The following is a 19,481-nucleotide window of genomic DNA, read 5'->3' as shown; positions in this document are numbered from 1 at the left end:
CCGGGTGCCAGTTTCTCAGTCTCAAGAGTCGCCTGCCCTCTACTGGTCACCACCGCCGCTCACTCATCCACTCAGGTAGCGTCCTCAGCTTCCACCCGGGGCCCCCGCGGGCCCGCGTGAAGGTGCGTCGAGCCGCTGCACCCGCCGCGTGCCCTGCGGCTTCACTTTTCCAGAGCACGCCGAGCACCCACGGACACGCGCGCGTGCGCTCGGAGAGAAAGACATTCCAGCACAGGACTTCAAAAGAAAAAATGTCCCGGAGGGCTTTTAGTCCTCCGAGGACTCCAGAATGAGAAAAGCAGACCTGCTTTTTGGAGGAATGTTTCCTCCATTGTCTGAGCTGTTCGAATCTGGCAAAGGTCCTCACTTGGGAACTCCACGGGCACTAAAAACAAACCCATTTCCCCGCCTCTCAGGGGAAAGTGGCCTAGTCATTGGGTCTCCTTCAGTGGCTGTGTGAACTGTTGAAAACAAAAGCCGAGCCTACTTACCAGGCTAGTAATCCACAGAGTGTGCCAGGCTGAGGCAAGAGGATCACAAACGCAAGTCCAGCCTGGACTATAGTCATCCTGTACAATTTAGTAACACCTCACCACAAATCAAAGGTGAAAAAGAGGATTGCAGACAGCGCAGTGGAAGAGTGTCCACAGCCTAATCGACAACACAGTGAAACATCGGATGTGGACCACTCCATGGGGAGAAAGCACGGTTTATTGGTCAGTTTTAAAGTTCCATGGCAATCTCTCGGGGACAGAGAGAACAGGAAAGGTAGGAAAAGCCTTGCCAGTTTTAAGGGGGGCAGATAGCTGCAGGGGAGAGAAGCGTGCAAGCCAAAACAGCCTGGGGACTAGTGCAGAACTTGGGTGTTACAGGTGTGTTAATGGGAACACAAGAGCCTGGGAAGTAGTGCGGGTGGGGGTGGGGTGGGGCTTTGGTGAGAGCTGTGGGTATATAATGCAGAACTAAATGCCTGGTTGTTGGAGGTAGTCGGCTGTAAATACAGATTATGGGTTTACTGGCTTTCTGACAGACACCAATAACAGATTCTATCCCAAGTACTGAGAGAAGCAGTAGCAGAAAGATGGCAGAATTTGGCTAGCTTAGGGTAATACATGCTTAGAGAACCTTGGTGGACAATGATGCCAGGAAGATGTGAGAACACTGGGGACAGAGACAGCCACATCTACTGACATGAAATTTCAACCTCGGGATTTGAAAGCAGGGTAGCATGGCTCCTGAAAACATGCTCGAAATCGCTTTGCTGATAGACCACTACGAAGAAAGTCAAGTGTGTATTTGTTCAAAACCAGAAGAGAGATCTCATGACAGGCATGAGACTAACATAATGTCCTTATGATCTGTTGTCCGCTGCAGGCGTTTAACGTCCGCCTCCAAACAGTCATCTTAAAACAGAACAAAACCCTTCTTGTGCTCTTTGTGGTGCTGTATGCCTTCAAGGCAGTCTCGGGGGAGGAAGAGGCGGGTCTATGGACCACCTTGAGTTCTAGGACAGATTGATTTACCTAGAGTTGCAGCCAGGTCCACCTACTTACTGAGATCCCGTCTCAAAAACAACTACAAAAATAAACATAAACATTTTATTACATATTTATTTATTTATTTATTTATTTATCTTCAGTGTGTGTGTCTGCAAGTATCCCAAATATCCACCTGCACCATCATTGCTTATTACTCTGGGCTGTTTTGTTTTTTACCCTCTCACTTGGGCCACATCTCTTCCACAACCTGTTCTTACATAGCAAAGTCGTCAACGTTTACAAAATTGGAAAACAGAAAGAGATGGTTCAGTGGCTAAGAGGAAAATAGAACAGCTCACAAGTGCCTGTAACACCAGCGCTGGAAGAACCTGATCTCCTACCTCTGAGAATATCCCCACTTCCTACACACAGACAAAACAGAATTAAAATAAATCTGAGAAAAATTTAGAAACATACACCAAATATAAGAGAGCATAACGAACACCTTATACCACTTGAAAGTACCATTACAGGTTATAATGTGTGTTAAAGTAATCGTCTTTTCACAAAAGTACACGAATTTATCGAATGCAGTTGAAACCGATCAGGAAAGAGATACACGTGGCAAAGTTTTTCTCGGTAGCAACTCACGTTAACGGAAAAAATGGCCTTTATTATTAACAGCCGGAGGAAAGTAGTTTTCCAAAGAACGCCCAAGGCGGGTTCGGTTGGTTCGTAGGGAAGGAAGCTGAGGCCTGTTACCTCTAGACTGAGCCTTATTTGGAGGGAGAATCTGGAGCCTGGGGGGGGGGGGGGGGGGGCTTGAGCCTTGAGCCAGGAGAGCAATTCGGGGCTGCGGGGGAGAGCTAGCCTCAAGCGAAGGAGCTGGAGAGGTAGCTGTCACGGACTGGACAGGACGGCTCTGGAACACGCCCGCCACCAAAGAAACCCCCGGGCCAAAGGGAAGGCGTTTCCTTTGATCGTTCTGTGGGAACGGGATTTTCTGCCGCAGCCCCCAAGATCTGTGTGTGCTCTGAGTTGGGGGTGGGGGGACCTGTCAGTTCTTTTGTCGCAGGGGACAAACACACTGCAGGTGCCGGCTGGGGGCCCTAGCCCGGTTTCTGAGAGGGAGCAGGAGACATAGGGAGTGCGTCTGTGTAGTCTAGGAACCAACTGCGATAATGGGCAATCCAAGAAAGGGCCTGTGACACGTGGAGGAGCATGGTTAGATGAGAAGAGTATTTCCTCTTTCTGTCACCCCGAGACACCCCCTCACCAACCCTAAACCCGCTTCTATATCCTGGCCCAGAACCCTCCAGTAGGGAGGCAGAGGCAGGAGGATCGTAAAGAACCCGCTCTAAACCTTCTTCCTCTCACCTTCTAAAGCACAGCAAAGGTAATTACTTAAGAAAAAAGGAAACCAGTCCTGAGTCAACCAGCAGAAGCTGGCCTCAACCTCACTAGCAAACGGAGAACTCTTCTGTGCAACAACTCATTACTACTCTAATCTAACACCAAAAATAGCCAGGGGAGAGCGCGAACGCAGTCCCCCACTACCACAAATTATGCAGTCAAGTTTCCCGCAATTTGGGGAAATCGGAGGAATCAGCACACCCCAAGTGCAATGGGTGAGCCTCGCCCTCGGAAAACCACCTTCCTGATCATGGTATCTCCCCTGCCAGGTAAGTATGCTTTCTCCACTCCCAGCCCCGACTCACACCCGCCGCCCCTCCACCCTTAACGCATGGTCACTTCGCCCCTCCCGACCGCGGGCCTCTCCGGACGCACACGCCATCCATGCGCTCCGCTGACACCCGCGGATCCGCACTCCGTCCCTCCCTGTGGCGAAATCACTCGCGTTTCTGCACGCAGCGCGGACCCGGCAGACCCTGCGCGCCACTCATCTGCATACGCCACGCCCATACCGTGACACCAGAGGTGACGTCTGGTCTTCTACCTTTCTACGCCTTCCTGGCTGCCTTCCTAGTCTTTGTGTATATTCGGCTATTGTAATTTCCAAGCAGTTTCACCTGATCCTTATTTTTCCCCCATTGGGCGAAGGGAGTATCCGTGTAGTTTCCTCCAGCTGATCTGGATCTGATGCAGGAGAAGCTTGAAGTACAAAACATTAGTACTCTGAAAATTTACTAATAGGGATGGAGAGTTCGTTCAGTGGTTAAGAGCACTTGTTGCAAAGGACACGAGGTCGATTCCCAGCATCCACATGGATGGTTACCACTTCCTTTAGCTCTAGTATGTGTGGTGCACAGACACGCATGAAGGAAAAACACTCATGCACACGCAATAATAAAAATGGGTTTGTTTAGAGAAAGAGTTACAGGGTCGAAGAGATGGCTCAGCGCACTGACTGATCTTCCAGAGGTCCTGACTTCAATTCCCAGCACCCAAATGGTGGCTCACGGCCGTCTATAATGGTGTGTCTGGAGAGAGCCACAGTGTTCACATATACATAAAGTACATAAATAATACTTTTTTTAAAAAAAGAGGTACTAGTACACTGTTGGGAGCCAATTCCTAGCAGAAAGCGGCTATCATCTTTGCAGACATCTTGGGCCATACATCCTGACAAGAGACTTGTTTTCAACAGCCCACAACAGCTGAGCACACTCTGATAAACATCTTGTTTTTCTCAGACATATCTTTCTTGTTGTTTAGTGCCCCCAGCTGCAAGGTACTTGTGAGAAAGTGTTTCCAGCTGCACTCCACTGCTTGTGCTTATATATACCCATGATTTTCTTTCAATAAACGAGACCTGATCAGACTCTCTGTCTTGGCTACATTCACATCTCTTGCCCCTCCTTCCGCCACTCTCTCTTGCAGACCCTGTTGACTGACCCATAAGGGCCGGGTCACCTGGCACCTAATGTGGGGCAGTGAGCATTAGAGACCCAGTGAGGGACATTACTAGAAGAAGGGTCTACTGAAAATTCAAAAGGAAAACAAAGGTTATCGCAGTGGGAACCTGCTGCATCAAGACCAGTAAGTCATAATGGGGCAATAAATAAGTCAGCATGAACTCAATTGTCTGTTTTTGTCTTGTTGTTTGCTGTTCATGGGTGTCAATTGTTTTTGTTTTGTTGTTTGTATGTTTTTATGTGTTTCATGTTCGAAAGAAAAACACTTAAAGGCTTTACAGGACAAAATTTCTCTCCTTAAACAACGAATAGTTAGAGGAAGAGTATCAGGACTTAATTAGTCAGCTACAAAAATTAAAGACTGGGAAGATGTCTCTCCGAGGCAAGGCCACCTTTGAAAATCCCCCAGGTCTTCAAGTTCCTCAATGCAGAGTCCAAAGACAGTCCCTGTCCTCTGGCTTTAGTCCAGCCACAGATCTCCCAGAGGAGGGAGAGGCTGAGGCTTTCCCTGTATCAGGGACGATAGATGCTCAAGAGGTTGTTTGGAGACATCACACAGGGTTTAATTTTCAAATCATTAAAGAATTTAAAAATGCAGTGTCACAATACGGCACCACTGCTCCTTTTACTCTTGCACTGTTAGAATCTGCTGCAGAGGAGTGGCTCTGGGGAGTGGAATACTCTAGTAAGAGCAGTTCTTAGCGGTGGTGACCATATTATTTGGAAATTAGTAACAGCCTGGGCTATTCCCACATTGCAAACGTGGAAAGCATTGGGCTAATGAATGTAAATCCAAGACAGATGCACAAGGAAACACCCTTTCCCCTAATCAGGGAAACGGGAAGAGGAGCCAACCTCAGGCCCCAAACCACCACAAGCCAAAGACAGGCTTACGGGGTGGTCAGTTTCATACCAGCAAACAACCCCTTTCAGAACTTAGTTGAGCAACACCAGGAAGCGTAGGACTGGACCTCAGTTCTGCTGCGCACACAGTATTAACCCCAGAAATGGGACTTCAGGCCCTACCCACCAGAGTGTTCAGACCACTCTATCCAAATGTGTTTGGCCAGATAGTGGGAAGAAGCAGTGCTTCTATGCAGGGACTACACTTTTTCCCTGGAGTTCTAGGCAGTGATTATAAAGGTGAGACTAAGATAATGGCCAAGGCAATACAGAATATAGAATATAGTCACCATTCCCACAGGAAGGAGGATAGCTCAACTATTGTTACTTCCACTGACTCCTACTAATCACAAATATAAGAGGGTTTTTTTTTTTTTTTTTTGGTTTGGTTTTTTGAGACCAGTTTTCTCTGTATAGCCCTGGCTGTCCTGGAACTCACCCTGTAGACCAGGCTGGCCTCGAACTCAGAAATCCACCTGCCTCTGCCTCCCAAGTGCTGGGATTAAAGGCGTGCGCCACCACTGCCCGGCTAAATATAAAGAGTCTTAAGAGAGGGGATCAAGGCTTTGGTTCCTCTGATGCATACTGGATACAACCTATAGTTAAACAAAAACCTATGATGACAATATGGCTTGATGGAAAGGCATTCCAAGGCTTGGTTGATACAGGGGCTGATGTGACTATCATAAAACAAAGTGATTGGCCCTCGAGCTGGGCTCTGACCCCAACCTTGACCAATCTAAAATATATATTGGGCCAAAGTCAAAACCCACAACAAAGCTGTAAGGTGCTGACATGGAAAGATAGAGAAGGAAATACAGGAAATATACAACCCTATGTTATCCCAGGCCTTCCCATTAATCTCTGGGGTCCAAGATCTGTTATCTTAGTTGGGATTGATTATGTGCAGCCCTAATGAAGTGATCATGGCTCAAATGATAAACTCTGGATTTTCCCTGGGGAAAGGATTACGAAAATCTGCTGCAGATAGATTTTGGTATCCTGATACCAAAAAGAATTTTGCAACAGTCCTCTGGAAAGACCCATTAACTGGAACCTGGAATGGGCCAGACCCAGTGCTTATCTGGGGAAGAGGTTCTGTGTAGGACCCCAAAGGGCTGCTATGCCCTGGCTGAGCCTTTCCATATGCTGCTGTCTACTAAGTAACATTCTGCGGTTCCTCTAGGATCAAAACATCCTGACTAAGGTGCCCCAGGAAGGGAATTTACTCTTGACATCCTATTGCGCCCCCCCCACCCCAGTTGAGTTCCTGCTTTTTCACATCCTGACTAATACATGGTGGCCCAGGAAGGGAATTTATACTTGACATCCTACTAGCCCCCAGTTGAGTTCCTGTTTTTCCTGAGTTTGTATTTTTCCTTCCCTGGCTTGGTGTATATATATTGAACCTGCTCAGTAAAAATTTTGGCATTCTTCCACAACGGATGACCCGAGTCTGAGTATTTCTTTAATCCCCCAGGCCTATGCCCAAGCTCGGTACCACGGGCAGCGCCGGCGCTGTCAAGTGGAGGTCCCACTGAGATCGGGAAAGAGAGGAGAACCTGACGGGATCGTTCCTGGAAGGAGCCGGCTGGTTGGTTCGGAGAGTGGAACGTATTGGAGAAATGGCACAGGATCAAACCGAAAGCAGCACTACAAGAGTGTGAGCTTTGATCGCGCCATGGGAATTGTGAGTTCCTTTCTACATGTATTGACACGGGATGATGCAGGTAAGGAATCCTTGTATGAGGTGGAGAATAGCTACAGCTCTGAGGATGAGGAAGAAATTTTAGAAAAGGAAAAATTGAAGAAATGCAACGTCAAAAAATGGGAACGGGAGCCTGGAAAAGGGGAAGCGAGAGTGGACGAGCTACTCGGTTCCCTGGTGGCGGTGGTGGCAGCCCGGATGGCACAATGGCTGGGCCCGGGGCATTTCTGCTGCTGCAGCAGCATTGGTGGCAGGCAGCTGCAGGAGCTGCAGAGGCTGCAGTCCGCACCAGCCATATCGAATAAAACCAAGAATGAGAAAGAACCACCAAAACTACTGAAAAGTGGAAAAGATTCAAAAGAAGAAGGACAAGATATAGCAGAAGTAGAGATAGCTAGCTGGAAAACCAGCCTCGGAGCTGTCCAGTCTTCGACACCTACTAAAATAAAAGTACCAGTCCCTCAGCCAATCGTAGTCCCTGTGAAGAAAGACAAATGGCAGAACTCTTCATGGGTTAATGCTGGCAATAGAGAACTGCAAAAATTCCTATCTTTGCAAGATGTTCCTCCTGTGGGTCAAGAGAAGCTCTTTATCCAGAAGTTAAGTCAGTGTTGTATCCTCTTTGACTTTGCTTCTGACCCACTGAGTGACTTAAAATGGAAAGAAGTAAAGCAAGCTGCACTAAGCAAAATGGTGGAACATATCACCCAAAACCGGAACACAATCACAGAGCCCATTTACCCGAAAGCCATCCACATGTTTGCAGTTAATATGTTTCGAACCTTGCTACCCTCCTCCAATCCTACAGGAGCAGAATTTGACCCAGGAGGAGATGAACCAATGTTAGAAGCAGCTTGGCCTCATCCCCAGCTTGTTTATGAATTTTTCTTAAGATTTTTAGAGTCTCCAGATTTCCGGCCCAATATAGCAAAGAAATATATTGATCAGAAGTTTCTATTGCAGCTTCTAGAACTCTTTGACAGTGAGGATTCTTGGGTGAGAGATTTTCTAAAAACGACCCAGCGCAGAATCAATGTGAAGTTCTTAGACCTGCTTGCTTACATCAGGAAACAGATCAGTAATATATCTTATAGGTTTATCTATGAGACAGAGCACCACAGTGGCGTAGCAGAATTACTGGAGATCCTGGGAAGTATAATTAATGCAGCACAAGATTTTCCTGTTGAAGGTGTTGCTGTCCTTATACAAAGTGAGATCCCTGAGTGTCTACCATCCCAAGCTGGCATGCTGTGTCATGCAGTTTTTAGAGAAGAACAGCACCCTCACTGAACCAGTGGTAATGGCACTTCTCAAATACTGGCCAAAGACTCACAGTCCAAAAGAAGTAATGTTCTTAAATGAACTAGAAGAAATTTTAGATGTAATTGAACCATCAGAATTTGTGAAGATTATGGAGCCTCTTTTCCAACAGTCAGCCAAATGTGTTTCCAGCCCTCACTTCCAGGTGGGAGAGTGGGCACTCTATAACTGGAATAATGAGTATATCATGAGTTTAATCAATAACAATGCAGCGAAAATTCTGCTTATCGTGTTTTCATCCTTATACTGCAATTCAGAGCCCTCCTGGGATACATTCTGCTTTCTCTCTGGCTCCTACTGGAGAAACCCCTAGTTCTGCTTTTCCTGTCTATTGTCTGTCCTTGGTGTACCAATCTGTTAATTGTCTATTTTGGTTTCATTGTTCTATGCTAAAAAAGTGTTTATTGAGTATGGTTAAAAATTCAACTTTGATAATAGAAATTTGGGTTAACTAGTAACTCAAGGCTGGAGAGAAGGATCAGCCATTAAAGGCCAGGCTATAGTGGAAAGAGGACATTTAACTTTAAAACATTATCTGAAAAAAACAAAAAGGAGGGAGGTTACCTCACCTCATGCAAGATTATCCTTTATTTTATATATTTTAAATTTTTTATTAGTGGTTAACAATGCATTGTCTACAGCAGACAGACATTGGAAACAAGCTCAGAAGGCACTGGGCTTAGAGAAATGGAAAGGTCCTGACCCTGTATTAGTCAAGGTGAGAGATTCTGTTTGTGTTTTTTCCTAAAGATGCTGAAACTCCTGTTTGGATTCCTGAGTGTTGTGTGCATCCTGTCACTACGCAACCTGCCCAAGTGGAGATCTACTGGAGCCTCGTGAAGAAACTCCCAGTTGTGATGTCAATGGGGATAAGCAGCTTGACCTGGCCAGTTATAGTTCCCATCAACAAGACTACTAGAAAAGCTGCTGCTAATTCTGAGAAATCAACAATTTTTTATGTTAACTTTAATGTTACTTGTGTGCAGCCTCTCTATGGAGAGAAGTTTCTAGCAGGACTCAAACTGGCCGAAAGGCTCCTTAAAGGATGGGCTAGAGGTCCTTGTCTCTGGGAGTCCTAGCCTTTGGGGCAGCCACAGCAGGACTGATATTTCTTTACCACCTTCACAGACAGCAGATCCAGTCCCAGGCAGTTACTAAGCAGGTGCTTGTGTTGATGGCATGAGTGAACCCTTCTGCCCAGGTTTGGCTCAGCCTTTACTGAGAATAGTTAGTCAATGATGGGCAACTCCTTTGCAGTCCTTACCTACCTAAGACAGGGGCCCTGAGGCTGGCAGGGATTCCCAATGATGGGTAATTGGTATTGACGGAAGGTGACCTAAGACAGACGCTATTCGCCTATAAAATAAAAACGGGGGACTTGTAGGACCCCAAAGGGCTGCTATGCCCTGGCTGAGCCTTTCCATATGCTGCTGTCTACTAAGTAACATTCTGCGGTTCCTCTAGGATCAAAACATCCTGACTAAGGCATGGTGCCCCAGGAAGGGAATTTACTCTTGACATCCTATTCCCCCCCCTCCCCAGTTGAGTTCCTGCTTTTTCACATCCTGACTAATACATGGTGGCCCAGGAAGGGAATTTATACTTGACAACCTATTAACCCCCAGTTGAGTTCCTGTTTTTCCTGAGTTTGTATTTTTCCTTCCCTGGCTTGGTGTATATATATATATATTGAACCTGCTCAGTAAAAATTTTGGCATTCTCCCACAACGGATGACCCGAGTCTGAGTATTCCTTTAATCCCCCAGGCCTATGCCCAAGCTCGGTACCGCGGGCAGCGCCAGCACTGTCAGTTCTGTCTGCATATATTCTCAAACACCAGATGCTGCACACTGGCTGCCAGAGAGACTGATTAAACAAATAGACAACAATAACAAATCCGGGGTGGAGAAACCCCCTGAGAAGCGTATTTTTTCTTTGCAGGTAACATGAAGAGCTTTCACAATTGCCTTCAAACTGGAACAGATCAACCAGCATATGCCATATAACCTGACTTGGAAAGTCCTCAGTGCTGAAGGAGATATCATCACCAGTGCCTCCAGGGTGGCTCCACTGGACTCTTGGTTCCCCCACTCGATTTAGTGAAGTACATTGTTTAGACCCAGGAGTAAACCCATTACCACAGTTACTGTAGCTGTCTTTTGGGGTTTCAGATTGACTGGGGCAGGAACTGGGATTTCATCAATCGTTTTGTTAAGTTCAAAGCTATGATCAGCTCTGAACTTCTATAGATTTAGAATTAATTATCCTCCTTAGCTGAAGTAGTGCTACAGAATAGAAGAGGCTTTAGACCTTTGACTTCTCCAACAGGGGGAGTTGTGTGCTGCCCTTAAAAAAGAGTGTTGCTTTTATACTGACCATTCAGGCATTGTGAAGTCTCTTGTCTCTCAGGGCCCATGCTGTTCAGCAAACTGATGGCTTTTGTATGACAAGAGATAGAGGCTATTCAAATGAAACCCATACAGGTCCGTTATTACAGGCTGGAAGTAGGGGACTCTAAAACCTCTGTCATTGAGACTGACAAGGATTAACCCCTAACTTACTCGCTAAGCCGGATAGTGAATGATGGGTAAGAGAACACCTCAAGACCCTTGTCCCTAACTGGGAGTCCTCACCATCCTAAAACAGGAGCTCAACCAAATGGCTGTTGAATATTCAAAGACAGGGAAAGAGAGGCTAGGGTCTTTTGTTCCGACTTAAGACAGGCACGGTTTCTGTAACTTTTCCCAGCCTTCCCTTTTGAAAAAAATTAAAAGGGGGACCTGTTGGGAGCCAAGTCCTAGCAGAAAGCAGCTATCATCCTTGCAGACATCTTGGACCATATACCCTGACAAGAGACTTGTTTTTCAACAGCCTACAACAGCTGAGTACACTCTGATGAACATCTTGTTTTTCTCAGACATATCCTGGACTTGTTGTTTAGTGCTCCCAGCTGCAAGGCACTCATGGTAAAGTGTGTCCAGCTGCACTCCCCTGCTTGTGCTTATATATACCCATGATTTTCTTTCAATAAACGAGACCTGATCAGACACTCTGTCTTGGCTACATTCACATCTCTTGCCCTTCCATCCCCCACTCTCTCTCTTGCAGATTCTGTTGACTGACCGTGCAGGCTGGGTCAATACACATGCTAAGAAAAATTAGAATTTAGCTAAAGGAAGGCTGTTTCCAATATGACTTGAGACAAGTAGGGCACTAAGTGGGCTGGTTAGAAAATATGAGAAAAAAATATTACTGAGAAGATTTCTGCAATGAGGCAGTTTAGACATGGAGGTGTGGAGGTGGTGTAGTGCTATTGGTTAACATATTCTTAGTCTGCAAACTTCACTACGCTCACACAATGTGTTCCTGGGGAGTTAAAATAGTCTGTGACACTAAAAAGAGAGGGAAGACATAAGGGGTGGTAGAGGTATTTGGCTGAAAGCAATTAAAAATTGGCAAAGTGAACGAATCTCGTAAGACAATGGGCAGGGTCACAAGCTGTGGTAGTGAGTTTGACCCAGGAAGAACATGCAACCAACATTCTCCAAAGCAGACAAGGAGAGCATTATTCAGGCGATGATATGCAGAGGCTGTGGTCTGAAACTAGATCCTAGGACAGGGAAGTGGGATCAAGATTATCTAAAAGGGGCGACATTAGGGATGTGAGGAGCTTTGGACAGCTCATTCTACCATGTCTAGGTCTAGGGGTAGAGAATGAGACATGTACGCTGTATTTTGACCTTGCTTGATGGGCAGTTGTGATGAATGTTATAGTAACATTTACCAATGATCCACTTCTCCCTTAATTCTCTAATTAAGGCCATGAGTCCTTAATTAGAATATAATTGTTTGATCATTTGTGCAGAGATAGAAGTTGCCATCATTGAAAAATCAAGCATGACAGCCAGGCAGTGGTAGCACATGCCTTTAATCCCGGGACTTGGGAGGCAGAGGCAGGCAGAGATTTCTGAGTTCGAGGCCAGCCTGGTCTACAGAGTGAGTTCCAGGACAGCCAGAACTAAACAGAGAAACCTTGTCTTGAAAAACCAAAAAAAGAAAAAAAAAAAGAAAAAGAAAACTCAAGCATGACAATTATGGCCATTTGAACTGTTCTGACAAAAAGCTGTTTGTGAGAACAGTGAGGTTTGAATAACATTTGAGTCTATAGAGAAAGTGGGGGAAGGGTCTCAAAATTAACTATGCTGGAGGGAGTTTCTATAAGCTCCAAGTGGGAGCTAAAAGACAAAGAACCCCAGGAGGGCACAAAAAAACTTCCAGACTTCCAGGACAGCTGTCTAGAGGAACAAGGTCACAGATGCCCAGGGGAGCTTGAGGAGGCCGTGGGGCTCAATAGGCAGCTCAGAGAGGGAGGAGGAAAGAAAATAAGGAGGGCTCCAATAGAGAGAGGAGCAAATCTTAACTAGAGTTGCCTACATGATGCAACCCTGGATTGTATAGCAGGTTCCAGGAGTCAGAGAGAAAGGCTCTTTACTAAGTAGTCCAGGAGGAAGACAGATTAGAGCAGGCAGACATAAAAAATGCTGGAGAGGCAGACTCTACAATCTGGAATCCAATATGATAGGTGGCAGAAACCAGTGGAAAGAAATAATCTGTACATAGTGTGATGGTTTGTATACGCTCAATCCAGGGAGTGGCAGGATTAGATGGTGTGGCTCTGCTGAAGTAGGTGTGTCACTGTGGGTGTGGGATATAAATCTCTTATTCTAGCTGCCTGGAAGTCAGTATTCTGCTAGCAGACTTTAGATGAAAATGTAGAACTCTGAGCTCCTCCTGTACCATGCCTGACTGGATGCTGCCATGCTCCTGCCTTGATGATAATTGACTGAACCTTTGAACCTGTAAGCCAGCCCCAATTAAATGTTCTTTTTAAGAGTTGCTTTGGGCCGGGCAGTGGTGGTGCATGCCTTTAATCCCAGCACTTGGGAGGCATGAGGCAGGCGGATTTCTGAGTTCGAGGCCGGCCTGGTCTACAGAGTGAGTTCCAGGACAGCCAGAACTACACAGAGAAACCCTGTCTCGAAAAACAAAAACAAAAAAAAAGAGTTGCTTTGGTCATGGTATCTGTTCATGGCAGTAAAACCCTGACTAATGTCAGCTACACCAGCATAGCTGACTGAGTTCCTTGGATCGGCGGAGGGCTGAGGGCGAGAGAAAGAAAGACAAGGAGTCACCTGGTAAAGAACCAAATGTTATATTTTCAACTGCATAGCTCCCTTTTATACTCCCCACAAAACAGGAACACAAACAGAAACAGGAACAGGAATAAAAACAGGAACAAGGATCAAAACAGGAACAAGGAGACACACTCGGCAGCCTACCACCTAAGTTTGGATTTCTCCTTGAACAGTCTTCTCAGGGAAATGCATTGAGACGGGGGAGCGGGCACAACAGCACAGGTGCAGAGGATGGTGACTCACAAACTAAGACACATACTTTAAGAGAGTCAAGTCAGTATGAAATGTTGAGAGGTGGGCATAGCCAAAAGGTAAGTATAGTGTATCCATCCATCGGCTAAAGGACGAACTGGGTTCACCTGAATGAGGGGGTAGGAATGAAAAAGAGGCGGAGGGGGCGAGAGAAGAATGAAGCCACGTTTGTTTTACTTGGTAGCTTTCCGTTGCCTGTTCTCCGCTTGCTAGTGAGGTCGTCTTTGCGATCCTCCTGCCTTTTTCTCTGGACTTTGAGGTTTCTGGGCCAGGGTGTTGGGCCTATCTATCTCTCCTGTTCTCTCACATTAACAAAGCATGCTGGCATGACAAAGGCCTGTGTTAACATTTGACACATACCCCGACCCCAGAATAGCTATAGCCATTTTGTTCCGTGCCTGTCAGCTGTTTCATATTGTTTGCTGTAACATGCCTGCCAGTCACTGACACAGAGAAGTGACTTGGCTCAAGGACATGTTGACCACATCCCGTTTTGTTCTGTGTGTTATGAATGTTCTGTATGAGGTTTGCTAATCTTAAGAAATTCCACAAAGCTTTACATAGGAGCCATCAAATCAAAGGTCAATATGAACTGTTACATCTAAAATATCTTGAATCAGAGCTGACTAATGGGTAGCCCTATCCTGCACCTATGTATGAGCTCACTGTGGTTTTTGTGGCTGACACTGAAAAATGTTAATAAACAAAAAAAAGGCCACAATTATAATACGCATGCTCTCTTATCATCAATGTTCTGAAACTCCCATTTACCACCACCCTTACCTTACCTTACTCAGGACCAATCAGTTCAAAGGTTAGCTGATAACACTTTGCCTAGTAAGCCAACTGCTCCCCTCCTTCCCCTTCAAGCTTTTGAACCTACATATAAAAAGCCTGTCCTGAGTGCAGACTGTTATTGCAATTAGGCTCCCACGGTTCTTTCTGGGGTCCTGAACATTCAGTATTAAGATATATGTTCAATAAACTATTCTTAACTGAGGTCAGTGTTTGTACGGTTTGAGTGGCGACTGCTGAACCCACCAACTTTTTATAAGGAACAACACACACACGCACACACAGCTCTTCGGTGGTGGCTGGCACACTGCATGGGCTCACTGAATGGGAGCTTTCTTACTTGGGGCACAACATCTCAGACAAGGCATTGTAAAACCGATTGTATATACGTTACATCCTCGGTAGTTATCCATGCTGCAGATCCTGTGACAGACAGGACACTTGTCTTCTCTGTGCAGCAGCCATTCCTGGGCTGAGGGATCTCAGAACCTGAGTTCCCAGCAGGTCTGCTCCTCAGGGACTTTCAGAGAACCTGCTAGACAGCCTTCACTCCTCCATCTGCTCATTACAAGGGAAACACTAGCTGTGATCCTAGCTTCAAAGCTGCCCAGTTAACAGCTTCACAGTTTCACAGTGGAAGACATTTCTATGCGGAGGAGAGGGAAGCAAGCATGTCCTTCCACCACCTACCCATGGATCTTAGCTAAGACCCTTACAACAAATGACAGTGACAATGGCAAAGCACATGTGCTGACTTAATGCAAGTTCATTGTCACCTTGGAAGAGCTTCTGTCCTAGTGAGGGAACAGGTGAACCAGAGGATTCAGACATGGGCTCTGTGGAGAAGAACTAGGTAGGACAAGGCCAGAGGTCTGTGGTGCACTGTTAACACTCAGGGAAACTCAGCTAGGCCCACTTTCTGTGTTCCTGTCTCCAGAGGGAAAGATGGTCTTCCCTTCCGAATCTTAGTAAGGGCCCCTGCTATGAATTTCTACTCACCCCACACAGAAAATCATCTCAGATAGGAAACAGAGAGGAAACCACCAAGGCCACAGGCTAACCAGTGAATTTTGCTGGGGTTACTTACAGAAGCAGAAACAACTCAAAGACAGCTGCTGCATCACCAAAGTCCTTCATAGCATGGATGGCAGTTCACAAAAGCTGGAAGCCTGGAGTGCCCTGCACAACCTGCAGGCCGCTCAATAGGTAGGACAGTATGCTTCCCAGGCAGCTCAGGTGGTCTGAGAGCATGTCTCAGCACTCTTTCACAGCTTGTGTGTGTGCTTGTGGAGGGAGGGCCCTAGAGACTCTGGTCAGTTTCAGGAACTTCCTGAAGCTATTGAGTTGTTTACTCCTTGAGCTTCTTTGCAGGATACAGTGTTTCACTTCATCTCCCTTTTAAAAAGCATCCTGTGTCTGAACTTCCCCTTAGAACAGCTGTCGTTTACTTCCCCTTTAAATTCTTTCTCTTAGAGTACCTCCTTTATGGAAGGATTTAATCTCCTTGGAACGCTACACAACAGCACCTCTCCCATGATTGTCTGGCACCTGCTTCTGGAGAAAAAGGACAGGGAGGAGTGCCCTTCCAGCTTCTATGTAACATGATTAATGTACCAAGGTGCCATGTTTAGGGCCAGCTGATTCCAAACCCATCATCACACCTAAGATGCAAACCCCAGAATCCAAAACAATGATAAAAGTGTCTGCAAGGGTTAAGTTCAAATGTTTACGTCTATACAAAGGAATGTGAGTTTGCATTTGCTATACACTTTTTCTCTCAAATTTAGGTGCCCAATGTTTATTATGAAAACATCAGTCCTCTGAACACTTCATGGTGTCCCCTAAAAAATGCCATTATCCATGAATGCAGTTAGCATGGTGGTTGATATATATCTTATCTCTGCATTTCCTTGCATTTCCTCGGTTCTCTCATTCTCCATACAAGGCTCTGGGAACAAGGCTCTGGGAACGGCCTGTAGAGGGAAACTGGAGCTTGTGGGTTCCTTTCCTAGGCCATGCCAGGGAAACCAGCAAGAAGTCTACTCCTCAGAGAGCTCTGGCCGTCTCCCCTTAGACCAAAGCCTTTGATGCAGGATGAAGATGCGCTCTAGCTGCGAGGCTTCCAAGCCGCAGTCAGGCTACTGAGTGGATGTTCCAGAGGATGCTCGGCCACAGCTCTCCCAGTATTACCTGAAAACCAGCAAAACAAGATCCAGGACAAAAGCAGACCGACCTAGAAAGGCATCTGCGGCATCTGCTCCAGCCTGCACCGCTGGAGACCCAGTATCCAGGCATTCAAGGGCGAATGTTCAGCTGCGCAGGAGCCACCGAGCAAGGGTATCCGTGAGCTGAGTTCTGATAGGTGGCCTATGATGATGCGGAGCCGCAGGCCAGGTCGCTCTAGTGTGGCGTCTGGATAACTTACAACTTCTCCCTCTCTGGTCTCTGCTCCCTACTTCACACACACACACACAAAAGTGCAATACCCAGGCACCCAAAGGCAACTGACTTCCAGGACAGCTCAGGTCGGCTTCCTTTCTGGCTTTCTTTGCACCAGCTTAGGACCTGGGAGTTTTCCCTTCACATTTTAATGAAAGAATATTGATTTGCCACCAAAGGTCCCACCGAGATTTGAACTCAGATCGCTGGATTCAGAGTCCAGAGTGCTCACCATTACACCATGGAACCTGTGTACCAACCTTTGTGTTAACATTTCCTCAGCTGTTTATGGAAGTTTTTAGCATCCAAATTTTCCTACAGACTGGCCTGCTGCATTTCATTTTCACCTTCAAGTCCACTCAACTCAGAGTTGAGAAAGAGTCCTTCCACCATCATCTGCCTCAGATACCACTCCTTCCTGTCCTCATGTTACATTTCTTCAACAAATGGTTTCAGTGTCTTGTCTTGTCCTTTGCCTTTCCCCTACCACCCAGGAACACCAAGAGCAGGATTTGGAAGTTCCTGCCTTGCTAGGCCATCTAGCAGCAACAATGGCCCAGTACCACTTCCTGTAATATATATAATGGGTCAGCAATAGACAGGAAGTTGGGACGTGGGTGAATTTTCATATTTTTCTTCATATATAAACATTTGTGTACCTTTGGTGGGTTTTGTGTTTCTTACAGCAAATGTATGTTTAAAGAACAAAATTAAATGCAAGCAACTACATTAAAGGTTTACATAAAACATTCAAGCCAGTGTTAGTCCCCAAAATATGAAGAGACCATCGACCCAAATGGCCAAATTAATTAAAGCAAGAAATTAATTAAAACAAGCCTTTTTTTCCCTATATATGGGTTTCCTACCCCATAAGGCGTGCTTCAAGAGGCGTGCTTCCTCACTGGACATGAGAAAGACAAGGTTTTTATAGTTCAGGAGTAGGGGTAGATGTAGGTTCTGGCAGTACAGAACCATTAGTAGTTACGTTGCAGATGGGGCATAGCCCAATCCTTGAGAAGCAGAGATTTAATCATAAACAGGAATGAACCTAGTTTGTCTTTATTATATGATGACTTTTAAGCCCAAGATGGAGGCAGGCTGGTTCTTCACAAGACTATACTTGTATATATTAAAATACATCATATGTCAGACTAGAAAGGCATATTATTTTGACTTAATTTAATTAGTCACCTAGCAATAACCAACCACTTTTTAAAAATTGATTATAAACCTGGTGTGGAGGGATAAACCTCTAATCTCAGCACTCAGGAAGAAGACACGAAGATGTCTGTGAGTTCCAGGTCTGTTAGAACTAGATGATCAGCTCAAAGTAAAATAAATTTAAAATTAAATCATAGAGTATTTGTTCATATGTCAAAAAAAACATTTTTCAATAACACTACAGCATTCACGGGCAGATGTCATGCAGGAGGAACTGTGGTGCACAGGTGAGCTTCCTGGATACAGTCAACTGTTCTTTTTGCACACCTGCGGAGAACGTACCTCTCCTGAGGCACAGCCTCGGGGGTAAGGGGTAGGGGTGGGGTTCGTTTCTGGATTGCTTCTTGCTTCTGCTGCCTTTTCATGTTTGTCATTGCTATATTCCTCCTGTATCTAGCATGGTGGGAATGTGTGTGGGAAGACCTCACTGCCTATAGTCTGGTGTGATTCCTTCATGAGAGACAGCCCACTACGTTGGTCAATTTTCCTACAGAGCGATATGAAGATCAACTTTCATAAAATAATAGTGTTTAGATTTTTTGTTTTTGTTTTTGTTTTTGTTTTTGAGACAGGGTTTCTCTGTGTAGCCCTGGCTGTCCTGGAACTCACTCTGTAGACCAGGCTGGCCTCGAACTCAGAAATCCACCTGCTTCTGCCTCCCAAGTGCTGGGATTAAAGGCGTGCACCACCACTGTCCGGCGTATTTAGATAAATTAATGATTTTACAACATTCCCGAGTTGATTTAAACAGTTTTAGGAAGTTGGGGTAGTTGATAAGGAAGATTAAGGAGATGGTTTAGGTGGTTTTGCCAGGGAGATAGAATAAAGTTAGAACGAAGAGTAGAATGTGTCCTTCCCTTGTAGAATAGAGAGGACTGCATGGCAGAGAAAGGGAGCACGGTGAGCTTCCATGCATTATAAGAATGTAATTGAACTTGGGAGAGAAAAATGGGCTTGAGATAGGTTAATAATCAAAGAAAACGTTCACTCTAGGTTAGGTCTGACTTCCCTGATCTTATGATCTAAGGGTGTGTTCACAGGTGTGCACCATGCAAAGGTAGGGCACGAAGGAAAAGTACATGATCCTATTCTAGGTATAAGAATAAATATAAGAATAGAAACTAGATGATTAGCCAGTTTAGCTAAATAAGGTTTGAAGAATAAGACATATAATAAAATGATTGATTTCTTGGTAAATACAAACTGTTGTCAGCTAGCATATGAAAAACTAGCTGCTGGAGACTTGGCTTGCTTAAACTTTGTTAATAACAAAAGAATTGCTTTGAGGTTAGGA

At 45.6% G+C, this 19,481-nt stretch overlaps 2 non-coding genes across 2 annotated transcripts; both read right to left on the bottom strand.

Moving 5' to 3' along the window:
* Positions 1-3,003: 3,003 nt before the first annotated feature.
* Positions 3,004-3,168, bottom strand: LOC114640779. Its single transcript, XR_003714201.1, has one exon. It is a non-coding gene; the product is annotated as a U1 spliceosomal RNA (small nuclear RNA).
* A 13,975-nt stretch (positions 3,169-17,143) lies between these two features.
* Positions 17,144-17,215, bottom strand: Trnaq-cug. Its single transcript has one exon. It is a non-coding gene; the product is annotated as a tRNA-Gln (tRNA).
* Positions 17,216-19,481: the final 2,266 nt, after the last annotated feature.

The sequence above is a fragment of the Grammomys surdaster genome, unplaced genomic scaffold (assembly GCF_004785775.1).
Source record: "Grammomys surdaster isolate TR1022 unplaced genomic scaffold, NIH_TR_1.0 125849, whole genome shotgun sequence".
In the NCBI taxonomy this organism is placed as follows: domain Eukaryota; kingdom Metazoa; phylum Chordata; class Mammalia; order Rodentia; family Muridae; genus Grammomys; species Grammomys surdaster.
This window is presented reverse-complemented; position numbering and strand designations above follow the sequence as displayed.